Consider the following 25807-nt stretch of genomic DNA (forward strand, 5'->3'; position numbering starts at 1 on the left):
AAAGTAGAATGGTGGTTGTCAAGGATTAGGGAGGAGAAGGAAAAGGGGAGTTGTTATCTAATGGATATGGAGTTACAGATTTGCCAGATGAAAAAGTTCTGGAGAGCTGTATTTGTGAATATAATTAACACACTGAACTGTACACTTAAAAACAGTTAAGATGATAAATGTGTGTCATGTGTTATGTGTTTTTTACCAAAATTTAAAAAAAATAAAAGGAGAAAGTAAAATTAATTTTTATATTATGTATTTATTTAACCCAGTATATTCCAAAATGCTATTATTTCAACATACAATTGAAATATCAACTTCAATCAACAGAACAACTATCAATGAGATATTTGATATTCTTTTTCTCCTACAAAGTCTTTGAAATCTGTGTGTACTTTGTACCTACAGCACCTATCAAGCCAGACTAGCCACATTTCTAGCACTCAATAGCCATATGTGGTTAGTGGTTACCATACTGGACGGCAAAGTCCTAGATAGTAGCTAACACTTGTTGAGCAGACCTTAAGTGCCAGGTACTGCTGTTAATGCTTCCCGTGGAATGACTCATTTAATCATCATAACGGCCCTATGAGACAGACACAATTATTGTCCCTGTTACACGTGAGGAAACTGAAGCTCAGAAAGTTTGAGTCCCTGGCCTGAGGTCACACACCACTGTGACCCCGAGCAGAAAGCTGAACGCAGGCATTCTGGCTCCAGAGCCCTGACTTTTTTTTTTTTTTTTTGGGCTGCATTGGGTCTTTGTTGCTGCGTGCGGGCTTTCTCTAGTTGCGGCGAGCGGGGGCTACTCTTTGTTGCGGTAGCTTCTCTTGTTGTGGAGCACGGGCTCTAGGCGCACGGGCTTCAGTAGTTGTAGCATGCAAGCTCAATAGTTGTGGCTCACGGGCTCAGTAGTTGTGGCGCACGGGCTTAGTTGCTCCGCGGCATGTGGGATCTTCCCGGACCAGGGCTTGAACCCGCGTCCCCTGCATTGGCAGGTGGATTCTTAACCACTGAGCCACCAGGGAAGCCCCCAGAGCCCTGCCTTAACCACTGTGCTACGGGTGCCTTTGTAGGACTTTTCCCTCAGACTCCTTTTCCAGCCACTGGGAGTCTGCACAGCCCTGGCAGGGCTTCAGGTAGCAGGAACCTGGCTGGCCCACCAGGTAGGCTCGTTTTCCCAGCCGTTCCTGAGGAGCACGGCCGAGGTGCTGGCCAGCCCTTCTGAGAAGCAGAAAGAAACCTGTGCTTGCTTCACGACCCCTGCAACCTTCTCTATTCTTCTCTGTATTTCCATTAGGAGAAGTGGTGCGTCTGGCAGAGAAAGACAAATATCATATGATATCACTTACACGTGGAATCTAAAATATGATACAAATGAACTTATTTACAAAGCAGAAACAGACTCACAGACATAGAAAACAAACTTACGGTTACCATAGGGAAAAGGTGGGTAGGGATAAATTAGGAGTTTGGGATTAACAGACACACACTACTATATATAAAATAGAAAACAACAACAACAACAAAGGTCCTACTGTATAACCAGGGAACTATAGCCAATATCTTGTAATAAATTAATATGGAAAAGAATATGAAAAAGAACATATATATATGAGAAACTAAATCACTTTGCTGTACACCAGAAACTAACACAACATTGTAAATCAACTATACTTCAACTTAAAAAAAAAAGGAGAAGAAGTGGGTCTGGGCAAAGACAAAACACAGATGGGGCAGAAAGACTGTCCCGACTCATGCATCTAATAAAAACTTGTTACCAGGACCTTGCTGGTGAATTATCTGCATTCCAATAACTTTTTCTCCTGGGTTTTCCTTAATAAAGATAGATTTCTTCATTTCCTGGGACTCCCTCAAGATTATACTGACAACTTCCCCGTTAATTACCAAACTATGCCCCATCACAAAATGATTACATTTGCTTCCTACCTAAACACCTCCCCTCATTGATGAAAAGTCTCATTTAAACTAATATGCTTTCAACTTGCTTCATTTCAGCACCTCCATAGAGGCTACTAATGAGCTGACTCCTTGCCCAGTTGGTCCCTCCGCCCTTCCTTGTGTTCTGTTCCAAGACCAATTTAGATCTGTCGGAACAGGAAAGGGGAGGGCTCGCCCTTTGAATCATAGGCTTGGCTGGAGCCTTCTTGAGGGATGAGGACACACGACCTTGAGCCTGAGCCCCCCACAAAAGTGAGACTCCACTTGCAGCTTCCAGAAACACGAAAATTGCCTAAGAGTGCAGCCACTGAAGTAAAACGGCCTCCCAGTTTCGACTGAGCAGCTTAATGAGTCAGGTAATTATACCCAGATTCCCTTTACAGGGGCCTCTTAATTATTATTTAATAAAGAGATGATTCCAGGCTGTAACCCGCGAGGCTGGCAGCATTATAAGCATCTCACTGGAGAAGTGCCTCCCCTCAGACGTTGTCCTCCTCTGGCAGGGAGACGGGGTGCTTTGAAAGGACCCCTCATCCCTGCTTTTGAGAATATCATGTGCCAAGCAACTCCTCTTCCTGGCACTGTCTTGTCTGGGGTGTCAGATGGGTCCCTTCACTGGAGTGCTGTGAATCAGGTCAGTCTGTTCCTCTGAGTAACCCTGATCTCATTCTGCTGGCAGCAGGCAGTAGCCTGAGGCCCTGCTGCCTTCCGAAGGCTGCCCACTCATGTGGGCAGGAAGACCTCCCCTAGTTCGCACTGTGAGCCAGGTTCCGTTCTAGGTGCTCTAGATGCCTGTCTCCTTAAATGTTCACACGGGCCTCTTGATATATATGTCCCTCCCCATTTTACAGATAAGGAAACTGAGACTCACTGGATTGCCCAAGGTCATACAACTAATGGAACTGGGATAGCTGGGATTTGAACCTACGTCTATATTATTCCAGAGCATAAGGGCTTAACTCCTGTACCACACTGCAGGGGTTAGCCGGCCAGGAAGAAAATTATTTGGACCATGTTTTCTTTGGTAGATTATCAGAGAACTTTGGTAGATTATCTAAGGACATCCATTTTCATCAATATTGATGGTACATCATGCTCTTGGTCCCTAACCAGGGACATGTACAGTAATCATGGTTTCCCCTTCCCCATCCCAGCAGTATTCATTAGACCAGGGATGGGCCCATCATCCTGGCCAGACCAGTAGGAGTTCTTCCCTGGAAATTTTCAAATTGGAATTGAAGAAAAGAGGGGTCTTACCCACTCTAGTGGTACCAGCAACTAGGTAGATATGAACTCCAAGGGGCCAGGGGTCATGGTCCCGGCTTGTGGAAAAAGGCAAAGACAATGTTGACAATACACAGAGAAAGAGAAAAAATTCCAATGGTATTCAAGCCCCTGATTCAAATATCTGGGACACAACAGGTGTATTTCCCACAATTCAGCTATGTAAATCAATAAATTTCCCCCTTTCATCCCAAATAGTCCTACTAAAGTTTCTATCACTTGTAATAAAACTGCTCTAATACGCCATGCTCTGGAATTTGGTCTGCTAAGGACAATGGGGAGCCTCCTAAGGTTTTAATGTGTAGGGCAGAGAGGCAGCTGTGCCATGGTAGAGAGGAAGGGGATGCTGTGAGCAGGAAGACGGCGAGGAACCTCTTGCAGTGTGGGAAGCGACGGTCCCACGGAGAGATGTTGAGAGCCAGAACCAAGGCGACTGGGGATGGGGTCAAGAGATACTTAGTTGATAGAAGTTTTTAGATTTGATGATTGATTAAAATTGGGAAGATGATATTGGAGATGCCCAAGATGATTCTTAAGTGGATGGTGATGCCATTAGCTGAATGGGAAACACAGGAGACACATTGTACTCAGGGAAGGTGAGTGGTGAAGCAATAGGTAATAAGCGTGACCATGGAGAGTTGACTGGTGTCCAGCTGCATGTGGCTCCTTTAAGAGGCATGATATGTTCTGGCACCATGACAAAGGTGTGCTCTGGCAATCACCTGCTGGTCACAGCCTCAGTCCTGACTTGCTTATGCTAACCTGTGCCTCACACCCCCTTTCCATCCTGTTCTCAGCTCCCAGTCGCCAAGTGGTGTTATTTTTGTCCTTGCATCACCTTCCAGATTTGTCAGAACTGGTATTGTCTTCCTGATAGAACTTTGGCTCCTTTCCATGGGATTCTGTCCTTCCTGCCGCTCAGTTGAATTGAGCTGCCTTGGATAACTCCCCCGCTGGAGTGGTGGGGAAGGATGGCTAGCACTGTTAAAAACAAACAAAGGAATCATGCTGCAGGAAACTGACTCCAGCCAATTTGGCTCCTTATAATTATTAGGCTTTTTGTGCAGAGTATCTATAGCCTACCATAGTTAAAGGGAGCTGAGGATTATAGATCTCCTCTACCACGACTGCCCAACTAAGGGGTTGGTTGCATTGGGTAGGTTGCCTTGAAAGCAAGACCCAGACCAAATTCTGCTATACGTACAAATATTTACTAATAAGCAGGCACTACAAACATGCACAATCTTTTTTTCCTAAGTTTGCTCTCTGTCTGACACACACCTTGTATAAAGAGACAATATTCTAGTGGCAGAATTCATCTGGGCTACTGGTCAGAATCAGGCAACAGCCTCATCTGTTAAGTGAGGCACAGAGATTAGGTGGAATCTTAGGCATGGCGAGCCATTATGAAGGGTGTAAGCCCTTGAGCTTGCAAAATCCTTACACTCTGTTCATGTAACCATGGAGAGCCCGTATTGTATTTCTAGCTATCCACCATATCTTTTTCACCATTCATTTAAACAATGAAAATTATTTCTAAACCCATTATACAGATGAACAAACTCTCTAGTGAGGATGGAAGATAAAGATTGCTGAAACTCTACCCAGAAACAAACCCACACATATACGGCCAACTAGTTTTTGACAAGGAGGCTAAGAAGACTCAGTGGGGAAAGGATAGTCTCTCCAATAAATGGTGATGGGAAAACTGCATCGTCACATGCAGAAGAATGAAATTGGATCCCTATCTTACACCACTCACAAAAACTAACTCAAAGTGGATTGAAGACTTAAATGCAAGACCTGAAACTATGAAATTGCTAGGGGAAAACATAGGGAGAAAGCCCCTGACATTGGTCTGGGCAAAGATTTTTTTTTTGGATATGACATTAAAAGCACTAGCAACAAAAGCAAAAACAACCAAGTGAGACTATATCAAACTAAAAAGTTTTTGCACAAAAAAGGGAAAAATCATCAAAATACAAAGGAGAACAGGAGAAAATATTTGCAAACCAAATATGGAACAGGAGAAAATATTTGCAAACTGTCTATCTGATAAGGTGTTAATATCCAAAATATAGAAAGAACTCATACAACTCAACAGCAAAAAACCAAACAATCCAATTTAAAAATGGGCAAAGGACTTGAATAGACATTTTTCCAAAGAAGATACACAAATTAAAAATAGAACTACCACCTGATCCAGGAACCTTCCTTCTGGGCATATATCCAAAGAAAATGAAAACTCCAACTCAAAGAGATATTTGTGTCCCCATGTTCATCGCAACATCATTTACAATAGCCAAGACGTGGAAACAACCTAAGTGTCCATATAAAGAGACTATATAAAGAAAATGTGTATATATATCATATATATATGATATATATGATATACATATATATATGATATATATGATATACAAACATATATATATACAAACATTATTTACCCGTAAAAAAGAAGGAAATCCTGCCTTTGCAACAACATGGATGGACCTTGAGGACATTATGCTAAGTGAAATAAGTCAGATACAGAAAGACATATTTTATGTTCTCACTTACATGAGGAATCTAAAAAAGTCAAACTCATATAAATAGAGAATAGAATGATGGTTGCCAAGGGCCGGGGGTGGGGAAGGTAAGTGGTGTTGGTCAAAGGTACAAACTCCCAGCAATAAGATGAATAAATTCGGGGGATCCAATGTACAGCATGGTGATGATAATTAACCATATCGTATTATATATTTGAAAGTTGTTAATAGAGCAGATTTAAAATTTTATCACCCCACAAAAACAATGGTAATTATGTGAGGGGACGAAGGTGTTAACTAACTTTATTGTAGTCATCATTTTGTAATATATACATGTATCAAATCATCACATTGTACACCTTATACTTACATATATTATAAGTCAGTAATATCTCAATAAAGCTGGAAAGGAAAAAAGATGGCCGAAGCTCTTGTAGAAGGTAGAAGGTAGAAGGTACCTCTGGAGTGTGACATCCAGTTAGCATCTATCAAAGCTTACAAACACTCTGGAATGTGTATTCCTGAGCAGGGCACTTCAGATGTTAACAAATTGCTCCTAGGATGTAGATTAAAAGTAACAGATCCAAAAAAAAAAGTAACAGATACATCTCTCTGTCTAGGCTGAAGTATTTGAAACTAAATTGTATGTATATAATTCATGCCACGTACTCACCTCAGAACCTTTGCAGAAGTATTCTCTGCATACAATGTCTTCACCCCCTTCTCACCCATTTGCCTGAGTAACTCTTACTCAATCTTCAAGATTTAGAATGGCTGTCACCTCCTCCAGGAAGACTTCCCTGATCCTCCACTACCCCCGCCAAGGCAAAGTTGAGTGACTCTCACGTCTCCTGTAGCATCTGTGCTAACTTTTCATCATTGGGAATCAACTGGTCTTTTCCCTATCACTTGACTGTAATCCCCAGTCCTTTTATCCCTAGTACCAAGCAGAATACCTGGCCATTAGCACAAACTCAATTTGTTTGTAAAATTGAATTTAACTCAAACAAGAAAACAATTTTGTTTTTCTGTCTCATTGCTCCCCAGCCATGTATTGGAAAAGGAATCACCAGTGATGATTTGTTGGCCAAAGATAGATAACTGATGAGAAGGAAATGAAGGAGACATGGCCCTGGATAGACTGTAAGTATGAGAATAATTTGGAAGTGACCAAACGTAGAACCATTTTTAGTTTGTTTTTTACTTTAAATGCTCCAAGTCTTCACTGAGTTTGCACTCAGGGTGGGCTCTGGAGCTGGAGTAGCGGCAAATATCTTCTGTACTGGCTGATCTCTGATATTTATCCTGAAGAGAAGAAAGCAACCAGGAACCTTAATCACTTGATGCTTCCCTAGGAGTCTTGCAATTCCTAGTGGAGAGGAGGCTGGTGAGTTGCTGTCTGCCAGACAGAAAGCCCATCAGGAGGCTGCTGACCTCATTTTGTCCAAATACACAGACTTGGACTTGACATTTGCCAAGTGCAGCTAAACAGATGGTGGTAAAATGATGCCCCACGTATTCAGCCCACATCAAAGTGGCTACATGTGGTTTTCAACGGTAGAAAATAGACTCAGCAGAAATACTGAGATACGGCCCGTTTATTCCTTATAGGGACTCTATTCCTTTGCAGCTGTAGACCTGTGATTTTAAATAAGACCAACTCTGTATCTCATTGCATATTTTGCCTCATTTAAATAGTGAAGAAGGAGAAAGGATGGCGTGGAATTTATGCATTCAAAATAGGTCAAGTTTACACTTTGGGATTATATGGAAAATACTGTGAGCAAACGACTACTATCCCCCGAGGCTCCAGGAAAGGAACTGGAGGCTGGGGAGGGTCACAATTCCTGTCTCTCTTCTGCACCCACAGCCTCGACATTCTCTCCACCTCAACCCCCTTAGCCCGAAACAACACAAAGTCACGCCAGAATCAGCATTCTGGGCGGGAAAACAAGGCAGGACAATTCTATAACACAGAGTGGAAAACCATGGTGCTGGGAAGTAGACTGGGCAGCAGCCACCTAGGGTGCCCGGCCTGCTTTCAGGTAGAGCTGGATGGGTATGCATGGCCTGGGGCTGGTTATTCTTCCTTGTGGGGAACAAGGGATCCTCTGAAGAACTCTTGGATAAAAGCTCTTTACATGAAAGTCATTCCGTGAATGAAATCTGGTGTGTCTGTGTTCTTTGCTCTGGTAAGTAGCAAAAATTGTCAGAGATAATAATTAAAGGCCCCCAAGCCCTCATCTGAAATTCAGAATTTCTCAGATTTTAGAAAGGTAACTCAGTAGCTGACACCTCAGGAAATGATCACACGAACATTTCTGCAGCAAATGTATGACTACTCATTCCTCTGTGAAGCTGCAAAGACGAAAAAGAGCTCAGGTCAATCTGGGTCAAGTCAGAATGATGAAAAACTTTTGGTATTCAGAGCTGTCTGAATCAAAATGTTTGAATAAGAGCTCATGGACCTGTAATAACATTTTCCTGAAGGGCTTAGCTGTCTTGAGAAGAGAGACTCTGATTTCCACTACCCCATTTAGGGAGCCACGTAGCAGCACACAGCTTCAGGCTCAGAATCCTGACGTCCTTCAGGTGAACCAGTGGCAACTCCCTCCCCCCTGCATTTCCTTCCCAGGGATTTTAAGACTCTGCGTGTGTGTTTTCATTTTTTCTTTCTTTCTGCATTGTGTTTAAGGCAGTGTTGGCTTCATTGCTCCCGTGGATACCCACAAAGTGAGGCAAGCCAGGATAATGGTTAAGGGCTAAGACCTTGTAGTCAGAAGGAGCTTGGTTTAAATCCTGCCTCTGGCACCTTTTAGCTGTTTGTTGGATACTAGGAGGCTGCTTGACCTCTCTGAACCTCAGCTTATTCAGCTATAAACCCTCGTGCAGGGCTGTTATAAGAATTAAATGAGGCTTTAAGATTGCTGACATTTATGGAATGCTTGCTCTGTACCAAGCACATATTAAGAGTTCTACCTGAAGGGTTATTCTATAAAACAGATACCATCCTTATTTTATAGATGAGGAAACTGAGCCTTGGAAAGCTGGACTAACTGGAGCCATATTGCTATGAAATGGAGAAGCTGGCATTCAACACTGAGTCGTCTAACCCCTGGTACTCTCAACCACTCTGCTATAATGGCTCATTAGACGGTCGGCGAAACGTTTTGCATGGTTTCTGAAACAGAGTGAACTCTCAGTGTATGATAACTACGATATCATAGTAATGATGATGATGTTAAAGGAGAACTGAGTTTAAGCTGAATCTAGAGGCAGACCATTGAGTGACTTGGTTGTCATTGTCAACGATTACCCATGTGGTGCTCCTGACTTGACAGCCTAGGGATAACCCCCCAGAGCTCTGTCAACATCCTTTTTAAGTAGAGTCTCACATATACCTGGCTCAGGGATTTTTAAAATGTTATCCATCTGTCTTCCACGCCCTCTAGTATAGCACTACTGTCTTAGGTCAGGTTCCTTGGGAAACAGACTCACAGGCAGAAAATTGATTGGCAAGTGCTCTAGAGATCAATGACTATGGGGAATGAAGGCTGAAGGACTGAGCAGAGAGAAGAATTGCACTGCGGTGCAGTCCCAACAAAGACCTCAGTCTATCCCACCCGGAGCACTGGGGCTAAGATGGTCTGTGGTGGGCAGAAATCTAAGATAGTCCCAAGATTCCTGCCCTCTGGTGTACATGCCTTGTGCAATTCCTTTACCTTGAGTGCAGGCAGAAGCTGTGAATATGATGGACTATCACGCCCATGGTTAAGCTACTAATCAATTGACTTGGAGTTCATAAAAAGGGAGATTATCTGGGTGGGCCTGACCTAATCAGATGAGGCCATAAGTGGATCTGAGCCTTTCCAAGCATGAGAGGGAATATGGGAAGGGCCACATAGCAGGAAATAGCAGGAAGGCCCTAGGAAGCTGAGAACGGTCCCTGGTTGACAGTCAGCCAGGAAATGGGAGAGCAGTCCTAGAGCCACAAGGAACTGAGTTCTGCCAACTCCTGATTGAACTTGGAAGAAGACCCCCAAGCCTCAGATGAGACCCCCAAGCTCTGGCTGGCACCTTGGGTTCAGCCTGGTGAGACCTGAGCAGGAGATCCAGTTGTGCTATGCTTGGACTTCTGACCTGTGAGATGATAAAGGGGTGTGGTTTTTGCTTTATTTTTTTAATTAAACTTTTTTTGGTTTTTTTTTTTTAAAGGAACTCCTTTATTTATTTATTTATTTATTTTTGGCTGTGTTGGGTCTTCGTTTCTGTGCGAGGGCTTTCTCTAGTTGTGGCAAGTGGGGGCCACTCTTCATCGCGGTGCGCGGGCCTCTCACTATCGCGGCCTCTCTTGTTGCGGAGCACAGGCTCCAGACGCGCAGGCTCAGTAGCTGTGGCTCACGGGCCTAGTTGCTCCGCGGCATATGGGATCTTCCCAGGCCAGGGCTCGAACCCGTGTCCCCTGCATTGGCAGGCAGACTCTCAACCACTGAGCCACCAGGGAAGCCCATAATTAAACTTTTTATTTTGAGATAATTGTACATTCCTATGCAGTTGTAAGAAACAGTACCGAGAGATCCTTTGTATCCTTTACCCAGTTTCTCCCAAGGGTAACACCTTGCAAAGCTGTAGTATGAGATCACAATCAGAATATTGACATTGAGACAGGCAAGACACAGAGCAACACCATCACTGCATCCTGTAGTCCTTTTATAGCCAGGCCCCCTCGCCGCCTGCGTCTCCTTCCCCCATTTATCTTCGACTCTCAGCAATCACTAATCCATTCTGCATTTCTGTAATTTTGTCATTTCAAGAATGTTATGTAAATGTAGTAATATAATATGTAACATTTTGGAATTGGCTTTTTTCACCCAGCATGACTCCTTGGAGAGTCATCCAACTTGTTGTGTGTATCAATGGTTCATTCATTTTTACTGCTGTGAAGTATTCCATGATATGAATGTACCACAGTGTGTTTAGCCGTTCACCTGTTGAAGGACATCTCGGTTGTTTACAGTTTGGGGCTGCTACCAGAAAAGCTGCTTTGAACATTCGTGTACAGCCTTTTGTTTGAACGTGTTTCCATTTCTCTGCAAAAATTTCTCTGGGATTGAAACTCTGGGTCATACGGTAGTTGCATTTTTAGTTATTTAAGAAACTGCCAAACTTTTCCAAAGTGGCTATACCATTTTACCTTCCCACCAGCAATGTATAAGTGATCAGGTTTAATGCCGTCACCACGTTTTATTTTAGATTTTTTTTTTTTTTTAATTTATTTTATTTATTTATTTATGGCTGTGTTGGGTGCTCTTTTCTGTGTGAGGGCTTTCTCTAGCTGTGGCAAGTGGGGGCCACTCTTCATCGTGGTGCGCGGGCCGCAGCTTCACTTGTTGCGGACCACAGGCTCCAGACGCACAGCCTCAGTAACTGTGGCTCACGGGCCCAGCTGCTCTGCGGCATGTGGGATCCTCCCAGACCAGGGCTCGAACCCGTGTCCCCTGCATTGGCAGGCACACTCTCAACCACTGCGCCACCAGGGAAGCCCTATTTTAGATTTTCTGATAGAGGTATCGTGATAACTCATTGTGGTTTTAATTTACATTTCTCTAATGGCTAGTGATGTCGAGCATCTTTTCACACACTTATTTACCATCTCTATATCCTCTTCAGCAAAATGTTCCTTCATGCCTTTTCCCCCAAATCTAATTGGTTTTCTTTTATTATTTACTGTTGAATTTTGAGAGATCTTTATGTATTCTAGATGTTATTCCTTTGTCAGAAGTATGGTTTGCAAATTTATTGTCTCACTGTTTGAAGGTTGTCTTTTCATTCTCATAACAGGATACTTACAAAGCAAAATTTTAAATTTAGATGAAACTCAATTTTTTTTTCTTTTCGAGATCATGCTTCTGGTGGCAAATCTAAGAACTCTTTGCTTAGCCTTGGATCCCAAAGATTTTTTTCTGATATTTTCTTTTCTAAAAGTTTCGTAGTTTTACATTTTACATTTAAGCCCATGATCCTTTTAAGTTAATTTTTTAATAAGATGTGAGATTTAAGTCGAGGTTCATTGAAAAAGCTAGCCTTCCTCCATTGAACTGCTTTTGTACTTTTGTATAAAAGCAGTTGGTCATATTTGTGTTAATGTGTTTCTGGATTCTCTATTCTGTTCCATTGGTTTATGTGTCTATCACTCTGTAAACATCACAGCTCTGTCTTGAAATCAGGTAGACTGATTCCTTCCATTGTATAATTCTTTTACAAGATGATATTAGCTATTCTGGTTCATCTGCATTTCCATATAAATTTTATTTATTTTTATTTTTATTTATTTATTTTTGGCTGCGTTGAGTCTTCGTTACTGTGCACGGGCTTTCTCTAGTTGAAGTGAGCGGGGGCTACTCTTCGTTGCAGTGTGTGGGCTTCTCATTGGGGCGGCTTCTCTTGTGGAGCATGGGCTCTAGGCGTGCCGGCTTTAGTAGCTGCAGCACGCTGGCTCAGTACTTGTGGCTCGTGGGCTCTAGAGCACAGGCTCAGTAGTTGTGACGCAGGGCTTAGCTGCTCCGCGGCATGTGGGATCTTCCCAGACCAGGTATCGAACCTGTGTCCCCTGCGTTGGCAGGTGGATTCTTAACCACTGTGCCACCAGGGAAGTCTCCATATATATTTTAGAATACTTTTGTCTATACCTATAAAAAATCTTGTTGGGATTTTAATAAGAATTGCATTAAACCTGCATTTGGGAGAACTGACCTCTTAATTATGTTGAACCTTCCAATCCATGAGCATGCTATGTCTCCACTTACTTAGATCTTTGGTTTCCTTCAACATTGTTTTCAGTATAGAAGTTCTGTAGATGTTTTGTTAGATTTACACTTAAGCATTTCTTTTTTTTTTTGAGTAATTGAAAATGGCATTGTATTTTGAGTTTTGATGTCCACCTCTTCATTGATATATAGAAATAACAATTGCATATACAATTGTATATCTAGAAATACAAATGTGTACAATTTTTGTATGTTTATCTTGTATATTGCAACTTTGCTGAACTCACTTATTTGTTCTAGGAGTTGGGTTGTTTTTGTTTGTATGTTTGTTTGTTTATAGATTCCATGGGATTTACGACATAGACAACCATGTCATTTGCAAATAGGGACAGTTTTATATCTCCCTTTCTGATCTGTATGCATTTCATTTCCTTTTTGTGTCTTATTAATTTGATCAGAACTTCCAATAATATATTGAATAAGAGTGGTGAGAACAAACATCCTTTACCTTGTTCTTGATCTTGGGAGGAAAGTATTCCATCTTTCACCATTAAGTGTAATATTAGCTGTAGGCTTTTGGTAGATACTTTTCAACAAGTTGAGAAAGTTCCCCTCTACTCCTATTTTCTTCTAAGAGTTTTATCATGAATACATGTTGAATTTTGTTAAAAAATTTTTTTTGCATCAGTCGATAAGACTGTGTGATTTTTCTTCTTTAGCTATTAATATGGTGGATTACATTGATTGATTTTCAAGTATTGAACAGCCTTGCATTCTTTGAATAAACCTCCTTTGAGAGGGTGAGAAGGACCATTGGGGAATGCTTTGTTGTATTTTAAGCCACCTGAGAACAAATGGTGAGGAGTTCACCAGGCAGTTAAGGAGGGAAAGAACTTCCAGAGTGAGGCATTACAGTTACAAAGGCACTGAGGCGTGAAACTGCCTTCTTTGAAAAAATGCAAATATTTCAGGATGTCTGGAGTGTTGAGTCCCAGAGGGAGAGTGGCAGGAGACGAGGCTAAGATGTAGGCAAGGCAGAGCTCCAAGGCTTCGTATGCTGTGCTCAGGACAGTGGGCTTTCACTGAAGGTGATGGAAACCACTGTGAGGCTGGATGTAGGGAATGATCCAGTAAAGTTCGCCTTTTAGAAACCCCATGAAAAGGGAACTGGAGGGCTGAGCCTAGAGAAGGGGAACTACTAGGAAGAATCCAGGAAAGGAAGGATGGAATCCTGTATTACCACTAACATTGAACTCATTACCTTCCTTCTTCAAATGCTTCTCCTCAGAGCCCCCTGACTCTCCTTATTCATTTGCCCAAGGCCATCTCCAACTCTTCTTTCTTTTGTCTTCTACAGCCAGTCAGTTGGCAGAGCCTCTGTGTCCTCATCCTCTTCTGTCCCTTTGCTCTACTCACTGCCACCAACTCAGTGAAACTGGAGGATTCGTATTCTCCTCACTGGCCCCCTACTTCTGCATTTTCTCCACCTCCAATCCATTCTCCATCCTTGCCCCTCTTTTCACCTTTAAAATTCCCTACTCTAATCAGATCACTTCCACTTCTACAAAAACTTCAGAAAGGGTCTGCTTGATCTGTATCAAATGGAACAGACTCCTGGCTGCGTGGGGGCACGGACTAGGGTCTTAGAGGAACTGCTTTGGAAGGTCTTTGAGAGAAATCTCCTGTGAATTGTCAGGGGACCTCCAATGCAAAGGCAGCCATCTGCAGGGCAGAGCTTTGGTGCCTGAAAAGATACCTTCTCTTTAGCGTGCCTGACCTCCACCAAACTGCTCATTTTTTCTTGTAGCCCTCCTCTCCAGCATACTAGCTCAGAACAGGCACACAGGGGCACTCAGCATGTACTTGGTGAATTGAACTGAATTGAACGGAGTTCAGCCAGGTTATTGCTTTATTATTATTTGCAATCCAATCTGCATTTTCTTCTCCCTGCTCCTACGTACCTCCCTTCTCTGTGCTTTACTGTTCTGGGCTTGGATTTATGGGAGGCAGGAGCCCTGGCTGTCCTATGGCCACTCAGGACCCCTGGACACTGAGTCTGTGCACCAGGATGATCCTGCCAGGCTCTCGGGGCACTTTTTGGTCTAGGTTGTGACAGTCTTAGGGACGGGGACTGACCTGTCTTTGTGATGAGGGTGGGGGGCATGACACTCCACTCCCTGCTAGCCCAGGGACAGAAGAGTTTTTATTTAGTAAATGAGTGCTAATACTTGGTTACATGCGAAGCCCTCAGGAAGTCATTCCAAGAACACAGCGGACATCCCAGCCTTCAAGTTCCCTGATCCAGTCTCTCACAATCCCCAGCCACACACCTGAACACCAAAGACTGGAGTCTTTACCTTCCTCCACTATCTTCCTTTCCGATCTGCTCCCTAAGCCCTCTCTGAGCCCATTTTATGTCCCTGCACAGCCCAGGCATCCACTCTTGGCATTATCTCTGCCTGACTCCCCCCTCTTCCCCTCTTCCTGTTCCAGGTCGTTTTTTCAAACCTGCTGTATCTCAATTTATAATAGCTATTAGGGAATTCCTCTCCAATCCCAACCCTCTCTGCCTTTAAGTACTATCTGCTCACCTCTTGATCATGATGACCTTCTGGTCTTGGATCACCCTGCCTCATGTGTCAGGAATAATGGTTGTGGTGTCAACGGTGAGAAGAGTGGCCTCAGGGTGATCCGAGGGAGTTGTGAGGATGTGCTGGATGCTTGATTGAAGGACAAGAGGCCTTCAGAGTGGAGGTTTCTAAGAATCACCTTTGGGAGAGAATAGAAAAACACAATGGCAGATCCCAGATTTAGCTCCCACCCTATAAAAATCAAACCTCTACTAGTATCACACCCAGTCCTCCAAGACTGGCAGTGGAAAAAGAGCCTTTATGTGGATAAGGTGCCTGAATCTCATGGCCACGACTCCCAGGGAAGAGGTCCTCTTTAATTTTCTGCCCAAGCCCTGCCCATAATGCTACTCTCTATATCCAGTCCATCCAATGAGACCATGTTGAAGAATAGACACCCCTTAACCAGAGCACTTAGACTTCAGACAGCCTGGGCTCCCCTACTGTGTGATCCCATAACATCAGCATTTCCCCCAAACAACATAAATGGCCATTTGAGTGTAAATGAGCATAAATGGCTGTCATTGGTCTGCATTCCCTGGACTGTCTCTAGGTCACTCATCCCCATATTCTAGATCATAGTTCAGAGACTGCTACAAGATTGATGCCCAATAAATATCTGTTAAATGAATGAATGAATGGATGGGATGGATGGATGGATGAATGAATGAATTTTGCTTATGGCTCAAGGATAGCAAAAGAGAAAACAGACCCAGAAAGCTAGCTGTAACTAAGGAATCTGGCTTATGAAGTGTAACTTACTCATCTCCAGCTTGTGTTCCTCTCCAGGGTCTCCGTGCCTAGCTTCTGGCATATCCCCACATCTCTCTCTCCCTTTGCACTTGGTGCACTCCAGCACAGCTAGACTTCTCAAGACAGACCCACAGGGAGAGAGAGACAGGAGTTCCCTCCCACGGTAGGCTGAATCTGCTAAGTTTCCAGATTCCTGTATGAAGGGCTACATCTTCTCTGGATAATAGTCCACTCCTTTAGGGGTGTGTGCTTCCTCTAGGTCAGAAAGGAAAAGAGCTTTCACCTCCCTTGGCAACGTTCATTAGTTTCTCCTGAAGTATTCTACTGAGGATTAGCACGAAAGAGTAGGTGATCCACTAACAGTGCCTGCCACGGGTGTGGCCAAGAGGAAAGATAGTTTCTATGGTGCATATTTGCCTATGGCCTCAGCAGGACAACCTGTCTTTATAAAACAAATAAATCTAAGATCCACACTTAGGGGGGATTATTTCATACTTATCCTTTAAGGAGTTAAGGTTTCCATTGGCAGCCTTCACATGTACTATTCCCCTACAGAGACTTGGGGAGGGACATTTCGTGTGTCCTTTTCTGTTGTGATTTCTTTTTCTTCTGAGATGTAACAGAAGCTGAAGGAAGCAACTGCAACAGGATAGTGTTACTTAAACCCAATTCCGTCATTATTATTTTTGTAAATTTTAGAATTTTATTATGAGCCTTTAATGGGATGCTGTGCTCTTTGGCAAGCATCGTTCCTGAGCTCTGGCAATGGTGATGGATAAACCAGGGACAGTGTATCCATCCTGCTTCTTGTTCTCCATGGGTCTGGAACACATCTTCCAATGGGTCCCGAAGGGAGTTTGGCTCAGCATCTACACCAGGACTCTTGATATTGGAGCTCTTCTTGGGAAACCAAGAATCGAGGGCAGCCGCTGGGCTCCTTTCTTTTCAAGAAGTATTTTCTTCACAGAACCCACCCGCTAGAGCCGTGGGTGATGGCAGCTAAGGAAGGGCCTGAGTGGGTTTAAGGGGGTTCTAGGATTGAAGCAACACAGACATGTTGAGCAGAGGAGGCGGAGGACAGTCTTTGTTCACCAGCCCCTGGCAGTGAGCTACAGATCCACAGCGAAAACAGCAAAATCCCGTGGAGGGCAGAAACCAAAGGTGGGGAGACAGACAGCAGTACACATGAGGGGAAGGAGTCACCAACAGGAAAGAGATGGGAGAGGTGGCAGAGACTGAGCATATGTGCCCAGTGAAGTCGAATATTTTCTTTGGAGGTTCAAATTATCCCATGAATTTTTTTCTAGTACTTTTCCATATCTCTGGGACCAAACATGTGCATACGACATGTCTAAAACTGATGCGTTTAAAGCAGGTTTTGGAGAAGCAGATAGAGATAAGCTTCCAACTTTTAAACACGGGAAGGGAGGATTTCTCTCTGACTCAATAACGTGACCAGTTCATTGAAACAAAGCAAGCATCAAGGCATCCCCTCGCGCAGAATGTTTCAGCTTACCTTCATACACTGTCTCCAGCTGTTTCTCAGACTAAGGACTGTTTATTCTTTTTTAAATTAATTAATTAATTTATTTTTAATTTTTGGCTGCATTGGGTCTTTGTTGCTGCACATGGGCTTTTCTCTAGTTGTGGCGAGCGGGGACTACTCTTTGTTGCGGTGCCCGGGCTTATTGCTGTGGCTTCTCTTGTTGCGGAGCACGGGCTCTAGGCACATGGGCTTCAGCAGTTGTGGCACGTGGGCTCAGTAGTTGTGGCTCGCGGGCTCTAGAGTGCAGGCTCAGTAGTTGTGGCGCATGGGCTTAGTTGCTCTGCGGCATGTGGGATCTTCCCAGACCAGGGCTCGAACCCATGTCTCCTGCATTGGCAGGTGGATTCTTAACCACTGAGCCACCAGGGAAGTCCCCAAAATTGGTCATATACTTCTAAATGAATATACTATGTCCATGTAAAAACACACAAAAAATGGGTGTTTTAAAAGGTTGAAATTTTATAAGCAAAAGTTCCACTACTTTCTTGCACCCCAAAGGATCGCCATAGACACCCCACTTTGGAGACCGCTGGCACAGACACAGGTCCTCTGTGGATTCAGAAGAGCAAGGGTTACTACTGACTGTGCCTGCAAGGCGCTGGATAAGTGGACCAGCGTCCCAGTGAAAGATGTTTCCAGAGTATGGAAACACACAGGGATGTCTGAATGGTGTTGGGGGACAATGAATGAACCATGGGGCTGGAAGTGACTGAGATTCTGGGCCTCAGTGTTAGAGCTAATAATAGAAGTATGGTAGCCAGGAGAGGAAGCTAGTCTTTGGGGAAAAGATAAATAATGTGAAAAGAAGCCATCTGAGGGGAGCTAACCTTATACAGCGTGAGCAAATGACAGCTGACTCTGGATTTCATGTCAGCGTGGGAGAAGAACATGAGATTTTGGAAGATGCCACTTAAGGCAGATCTTGTGGTGTGGTTTGAAGAGACAAGTCAGGAGTTCCTGGCTCAAAATCTCCCCCCCCCCCAATGACTGTCACACTGCCTGAAATTTCTCTTTTGAAAATTAATCATTGTCAGTTAAAGGGCTGGAAGCCCCAATTAAAATACAATCCCCCCCAACAGAAGTAAGGTCTTCATTTTTTGTGAGTTAATACCTCAAAGGGGACAGGTTTCTGAGAGGAAAACACTATAGAAATATAGTGGGGAAGCTGGAGGTGAGAGAGAGTAGGAACCCCAAGAGGAGAAAAGGTTGTACTAACAGGAGAGGTGAGAGGGTGTGGGATCTACTGAAGGGAATTTTATGCTCATAATCTGCACGTGGCATCTTGGATTCTGCACTGAATTTTACATGTATATGTTTATAAATTACATAGCACATAATTAATATATACAATTATATATATTAACCACCTTATGAGAAAACACACACATACATATATTACATAATGCAATCATATATAACACACACATAAAATGTATAATTATATGTAATATGTCTTTTTGAGTATATATAATATATATATTTCTGAATTTTCTTATTAAAAAAACAGGCATACATATATTTGATATATAATATAATATAATTATATATATAATTATATTCAATTGAAATGATAAAAAGAATAACATAATTATTATATTATAATTATAAATATAATTGTATGTGTCATATGTGTGTGTTTTCTCACAAGGTGGTTTCCAGTGAGAGAAAAATTATAAGAAAACTCAGAAATAACCATTTTTCTGGATATAAGTAGTTTTAACCATTTATTTTCTAAGCCTAAAAGCAAGAGAAGAAATCATAAGGGAAAGGATCCAATAGATTTGAATAGATAATTTCAAAATTCTGTAAAAAAGGGAAAACACCACCAAAATTAAGATTGAAAGGCAAACTGAAGAAAACATTTGCAGTAAATACAACAAAGAGTTGCTCTCTTCGCTGTACAAAGAAGTCAAGCAATTCAATGAGAAAAACACAAAGAACTCAATATAAACAGGCAAGGGTATTATACAGACAATTCATAAAAGAGGAACTCTCACTAGTCATTGATTACAAGGACCATGAGGAAGGGACCATGTCTGTGTGTTCACCATTGCAGCCCCAGTGCCTGGGTCAGTGCTGAGTCACTTATTAAGTAAATATTTGTTGAATGATTGATTTAATGAATGAACTAATTAATACAAGAAAAAGTCAATCTTGAGGTAATCAAAGGAATGAAAATTAAATTTTTTTTTGTCCATCACTAGAGCAAATACTTTCTAAATGGAGTAATATCCAATGAGTATAGTAAGTATAGTGAAAGGACTTTCTCATGGGAATCGATGGTGACGTCATAGGAAAGCAATCACCTCCTTCTTATGCGTGGGAAGATCACACCTCCTCATGCTGCCTCACCTCCTTGGAGTCAGAACTAGCTGTGTAACTAGTTCTGCCTGTTGGGTTATGGGCAGAGGTGATGTGTGTTACTTCTGGACTGAAGCATTTAGGAACCTTCCTCTGAAGATGTGATCACAGAAGAGGCCCCCGTTGGGAAGTTGGAGCCAAAAGACTGAACAGCCTGGATTGCTGAATCCACAGAAGGAAGACGGCAGCTTCAGAGGGTAACCTGAACCCAAAGATGATTTTGTATGACTAGGAAGTAAATTCTTATTTTGTTAGGTCATTGAGATACTAGAGCTGCTTTTACCATGGCACACCTCACCTATTTTGATTAATATACTTATTTCATTCTGTTCATGAATATCTATTGAGCTAAGCACCTACTATAAGACAGACCCAGAAATTCCATTTATGAGGAATAAGAAAATCATCCTAAATATGGAAAAGGATATTTATACATGAAGATGCTCATTGTAAGGTTATTTTAAAACCCAGCATTTCCATAATAGAACAGCAAGTTGCAAAAGAAAAACATTTCACATGCACTTAGTAGATATTTATAAAGAAGATGTAATAACATGGGAAAATATTTGTGACTGTCATCCTCCTAAATTTCCTATACATATAAAAAAAAGATTGAAAGAAAAAACACTGAAAATGTTGAAGTGTGGTTTTGTTGAGTAATGAAAATTATGATCATTTTTCCTGCTTATTTCTTTCTACAGTTTAAAATTTTCTAAGTACTTAAAAATAAATTGGTATCAATTTTCATAATGAAAAGCAATCTTTCTCTCCCAATGTTTAGATTTATAACAAATAGGTCATTTTATTATATCTTATTGTTAAGATTTTTCTTAATTTTGGAAACAAATCTTTCCCAAGTTGCTGTAAAATCCAAATGGTGGATGATCTTTATATTTTTTGCTCCTTTTTTGGTGTATATGCAGAAATTGCAAGTTTTAAAGAAAAAAAATTCTATCCATTCATCTCTTTTAAAGGCATTGCAGACTGCTTACTGATGTTTTAAAAATAGAATCTGATCTTGAGCAAGACCCTCCTCGTCTCTGGAGCCCATTGTCTTTGTCTGAACAATGGGAGGCTGGGTCTAATGATCTCTTAGACCCCTGCCAGCTCTAGCAGTCAAGTGAAATAAGAAGTTAATAAGTTCATATGTCAGAGGTGTCATTCAAGCAGGTTTTGGAAAACACTTGTTTCATTAGTTTTGTGAACAGGTATCTATGGAAACAACTTATATTTGTACTCAAGGGAGATAATCATTTATGAATTTATCTCCATACAATCTTCACAAAGATAAGCTGTGCTGGAGCTAAGCTTCTAACAGCCTGTACCGGAAGATACAGTTTTACACCCTTCTTAGTAGAATCAAGTAAAAATCATCCTGATCAACTGAGATATCATCAGAGTTTCAGAGACTGGAAGGTTTCATTTGAAATTAAACCACAAGGATCTGGAGAGTCACAGCATTCACTAGACACAATTTTTTAAAACTTGAGGAAAACAGTCTGGAATGGTGGCAGAACTAGCCAAGTAACCATGGAAAGCAGAAGAGAAAAACTAGATGCAAGCAGCATCATTTTTCATTCAACCTGGGTCATTTTTATCCAGTGATTCTGGAATGACCCACTCACTTCCTAATTAGCTGCTCCTCTCTGGGCCTGAGCTTCTGCATGTAGAAAATGAGGGACCTGAACCAGATGACATCTAAGGTAGCTAATAATACAAAGATTGAGCTAGCGTTTAGTATTTTTGCTATCATGTGATGACCTTCAGCACTGATTAAAAAAAAAACAAAACCCCAGGTTATATGCAAAGAGGTACTTCTATGCTTTGATATTGTCTAACAAGCAGAACTGGTATCTTCCAGTTAATTGTTCTTGACTCCTAGCTGTGTTGTTCAGGACTCTGGCCGCCAATGACAAAAGCTGAACGTGATTTAGCTTAACTGGAAAGGGGGAGCCTTGGCTCACGTAACCAAATCGCTGAAAGAACGTGGGTCAGGTGACAAAGGACAATGGATTCAGGGACTCAAACTCTGTCAGGACTCTCCATGCCCTTTGGGTGCCAAGGGCTAGACCACTTTCACCATATCGTGAGGAACATGGCTATGCACAGCTCTGGGCTCACATTTCTGCAGCTTAGGACCAGAAAGGAAAATTAGCTCTCTTCTTCAGGTTAGTCAGGTAAAGACACTGACTGCACAGCTTGGGTCACCGCCCAACACCTGAGTCAATCACCATGCCCAGAGGCAGGAAATATGATGGTCTGCCTCGTCATTTGCCCAGTCTTTGTTGTCAGTAAGATTTGAGTATATTATTAGGAGTTGAAGGAAAAGATGCTGAACAGGGAAACATAGCTGCTGCACTGGTTTTCTATTTCTTGCCATGCAGCAAGTTATCACAGACTTAATGGCTTAAAACAGCCCTCATCTGTGAGTTCACAGTGCTATAAGTCAGAAGGCTGTGCTCGGCATGACTGGGTTCTCTGCTCAGGATTTCACAAGGTTAAAAGGTGTCCACAAGGTTTTGTTCTCCTTGGTAGCTCAAGGTCATCTTCCAAAGTCATGTGGTTGTAGAGTATTCAGTTCCTTGTGGTGTACACCTGAGGTCTCCATTTCTTTGGTGGCTGCTCTCAGCTCCTAAAGGCCACTCACATCCTTTGCCACACGGTCCCCTCCATCTTCAAGCCAGCCAGTGTTGAATCTGTCTCACTCTTGGAGTCTTTTTCACCAGGAAGAGCCCAGGTCCTTTTAAGGGTTCATCTGATTAGATCAGCCCTGGCCCCAGGATAATCTCCTGATCTTAAAGTCAACTGATTTGACACCTTAATAACATCTGCAAAATCCCTTTGCAAGAGTACCTAGCTTAGTGTTTGACTGAATAACTAGGAGAAGGTAGATACTGGGGGAGGGGAGGGTGGGGATTGGGGACCCCCCTTAGAATTCTGCCAACTACCACTGCTACATGAGCTTAGGAAGTTTAAATCAGTCTTGAGTAGACCTATTTCAAAAGGCCAATCATTCCAAGACTAAGTCTGCCTAACTCTTGGGCAACTAATTCATTTATCAGACTGGTTGCTTGGCTCATGTAATCAAAATAACTTGATTAAATAGATTTTTTAGTATTAATCTGATTGCCAACTTTAGGAAGATGGAATGTAAACTAAAAAACAGAGCTTACTTACTTAAAAGCATGTTTTAAAACACTTTCTGCATGCTCCTGCTCTAGAACATGAACTGCTTGATCCCCTAAATGCAATTCAGTCCCCCTGTTATACACCTTCACGGAACCCTATTCTTTTCACTTGCAATGCTCCTCAGTGCTTATTCAACACCAGTCCTACTAGACTATATACCGATGATGCAGAATCTGTGTTTCCTGTTTAATGCATAACATAGCATAGTGCCTGGCACATACGATAAATATTTCTAGAACGAAGAGGAGAGGTGTCATGCCATGCCTCAGTGTGTACTTCTGTGCTTAGGGCGGTGCCAGCACATGGCAGGTGTTCCATCAAAGTGAAAGGAAGGGAGAGAAGAAGGGGAGAGAGGAGATATGGAGGACACAGCGCTGGGCCTTTCAAGGAAAACAGCTAACTTGTGTCCTTCTGACTTGATCAAACAGTACAATTTCTCAGCATTTTACTTCCAAGAAAAATTGTATGCGGTGATCCAACTATTTCAAAATGTTTTTGAAACTCTCCAAGCCTATGGAGCACAATGGGCAAAGGGTCCTCACACCAAAGGCTGGCGTCATTGCACCTGGAGGGCGTTAGTGGGGCTGGGCTCCAGACCAAGAGACTGGCCACCAAACTGTTGGGTCCGTCTGCTTTACCCCGAGCACAGACACTTGCCCACTTCAGGACTCTGCACATGTGGACGGGCCTGGAGTCAGTTACTCCTGGAGCAAAGCAAATACTCTCCTCCCCGGGCCAACAGCACACAGGCAGGAAGGCAACCCTGACTCACAGAACCTGGCACTGACTATAGAAAAGAGTTCTTACCACTCTGGGAGGTCAATCTCACTTATATATTAACTATCCCCCTGGCCCTGGGGATCTGGCTTTGGAGAGAGTCTCAAGATTTCAGACATCTCAGAAAAAAGCATATATTCTGTGTCCAAAATGTTGATTAAAATGTACAAACAGACCGTCTTCGCTGAAGGAAATTTGGGAAGTACCTTCCAGGGTCATTGTCAATGACCTTGTGTTGGTCTTCCCTGCCAGCCCCTCCTCTCCCCCTTCTCCCCAGCCTCACCCACAGCTCTGCCCCTCTTTTAACCTTGTGGTTGAAAGTCTAACAGACAAGTGCACACATGTCCTCCTATCTAAGTGATGTAAGATGTTCTACCTTTTGTTTCCCTGATGCATCAACGGGAAGGAAGCTATTCATAGACCCAGGAACAAGTGAGGGACCATTGGGAAGGATGGGTTTTCAAATCTCTATCCCAGGTCATCCTTCCTCATTCACTTGCTTATTGTGATTGGCTGAATGTTTGTGGCCTGCAAAATTCATCTGATGAAGCCCTAACCACCAAAGTGATGGTATTTAGAGGTGGGTCCTACAAGAGGTGATAGTCATGAAAGTAGGACCCTCAAGATGAGATTAGTGCCCTTTTAAGAGGAGAAAGAGAGAGATCTCAATCTCTCTTCACACACATGCACAGGGCATAGGCCATGTGAGCACATAGCTAGAAGTGTGTCTGTCTGTCTACAAGCCAACAAGCAGGCTTTCACCAGGACCTGAATCAGCTGGCACCTTGATCTTGGACTTCCCTGCCTCCAGAACTGTGACCAATAAAGCCATCCAGGGCTTCCCTGGTGGCGCAGTGGTTGAGAATCTGCCTGCCAATGCAGGGGACACGGGTTCGAGCCCTGGTCCAGGAAGATCCCATATGCCGCGGAGCAACTAAGCCCGTGAGCCACAATTACTGAGCCTGCGCGTCTGGAGCCTGTGCTCCGCAACAAGAGAGGCCGCGATAATGAGAGGCCCGCGCACCGCGATGAAGAGTGGCCCCCACTTGCCGCAACTAGAGAAAGCCCTTGCACAGAAACGAAGACCCAACACAGCCATAAATAATAAATAAATAATTTAAAAAAAAAAATAAATAAAGCCATCCAGTCTACGGTACTTTGTTATAGCAACCCGAGCTGGCTAAGACACTTATATTGCTGCAATTAATTATTTGTTTGATGACAGATTCCTTCCCTTATATTACAGCTCTCCAAGAGCTACTCTTATTCACCTTTGCCCCTCATGGTGCCTAACCACAGGTACCTGACTGTATAGATGCTTATTAAATGTTTGTTAAACCTTAAATTCTGTGCTAAGGAGTTCGGACTTGAACAACAAAAACAATTGGAGTTCTTGAATGGGGAGTGTTATTAGCTGTGTATTATCAAGCAAATGACTTGTCCTTTGGAATATCAGGTTTCTGGTAAGAGGAATTATGTTGCCCAAGGGAAAAAAGATGTGCAAATTCTCTGAACAGCATAATTCATTGCATAACTGTATGAGAGCCATAGCATTTCATGTTTGCCTTTCTGCACTCCTCACAAGGCAAGAAAATCTGCTAAAAGACCACTCTGTGACGCTCATTTTATTTCTGTTTATTTAAGCTGGACTACCCTGTGACTGAGTAATTCTTTCTAACCGTATGCTGTTGCTGCCTAGGCAGAGAAAGTGTCCAAATGTGGAGGGGATTTGAAACCCTTTATTATGGGAAAAAAATCTCCCATCATGCCTTGCAACTTTACTCCTAGGCAATAAATGCAGATTCCTTTCTAAATAGTTTAAAATTCACTTTGCAATCCAAAAACTACTGAAGGGGATGAAACCTTGAGTTTAAATGTGTCAAATATGCTTCAGCAGCAAAAAAGGCTATTGAAACACACACACACACACACACACACACACACACACACACATATCCATGCTTGCACCTGTTGTTGCCATTTCATCCTGAGGATTACTTAGTTTAGAAAGCCCAC

The 25807-nt window shown here is 42.6% G+C and overlaps 1 long non-coding RNA gene across 2 annotated transcripts in view; it reads right to left on the bottom strand.

Moving 5' to 3' along the window:
* Positions 1-266: 266 nt before the first annotated feature.
* LOC133076968 (uncharacterized) overlaps positions 267-25807 on the bottom strand; it is a 64491-nt gene continuing 38950 nt past the window's right edge. For both annotated transcript variants that reach the window (XR_009697653.1, XR_009697654.1), the window contains exons 4-5: positions 15127-15304; positions 267-1305 (exon numbers count right to left, since the gene is read on the bottom strand). This is a non-coding gene — a long non-coding RNA (uncharacterized LOC133076968). The remainder of the gene's footprint in view (positions 1306-15126; positions 15305-25807) is intronic.

Source organism: Eubalaena glacialis, chromosome 17 (assembly GCF_028564815.1).
Source record: "Eubalaena glacialis isolate mEubGla1 chromosome 17, mEubGla1.1.hap2.+ XY, whole genome shotgun sequence".
Lineage (NCBI taxonomy): Eukaryota > Metazoa > Chordata > Mammalia > Artiodactyla > Balaenidae > Eubalaena > Eubalaena glacialis.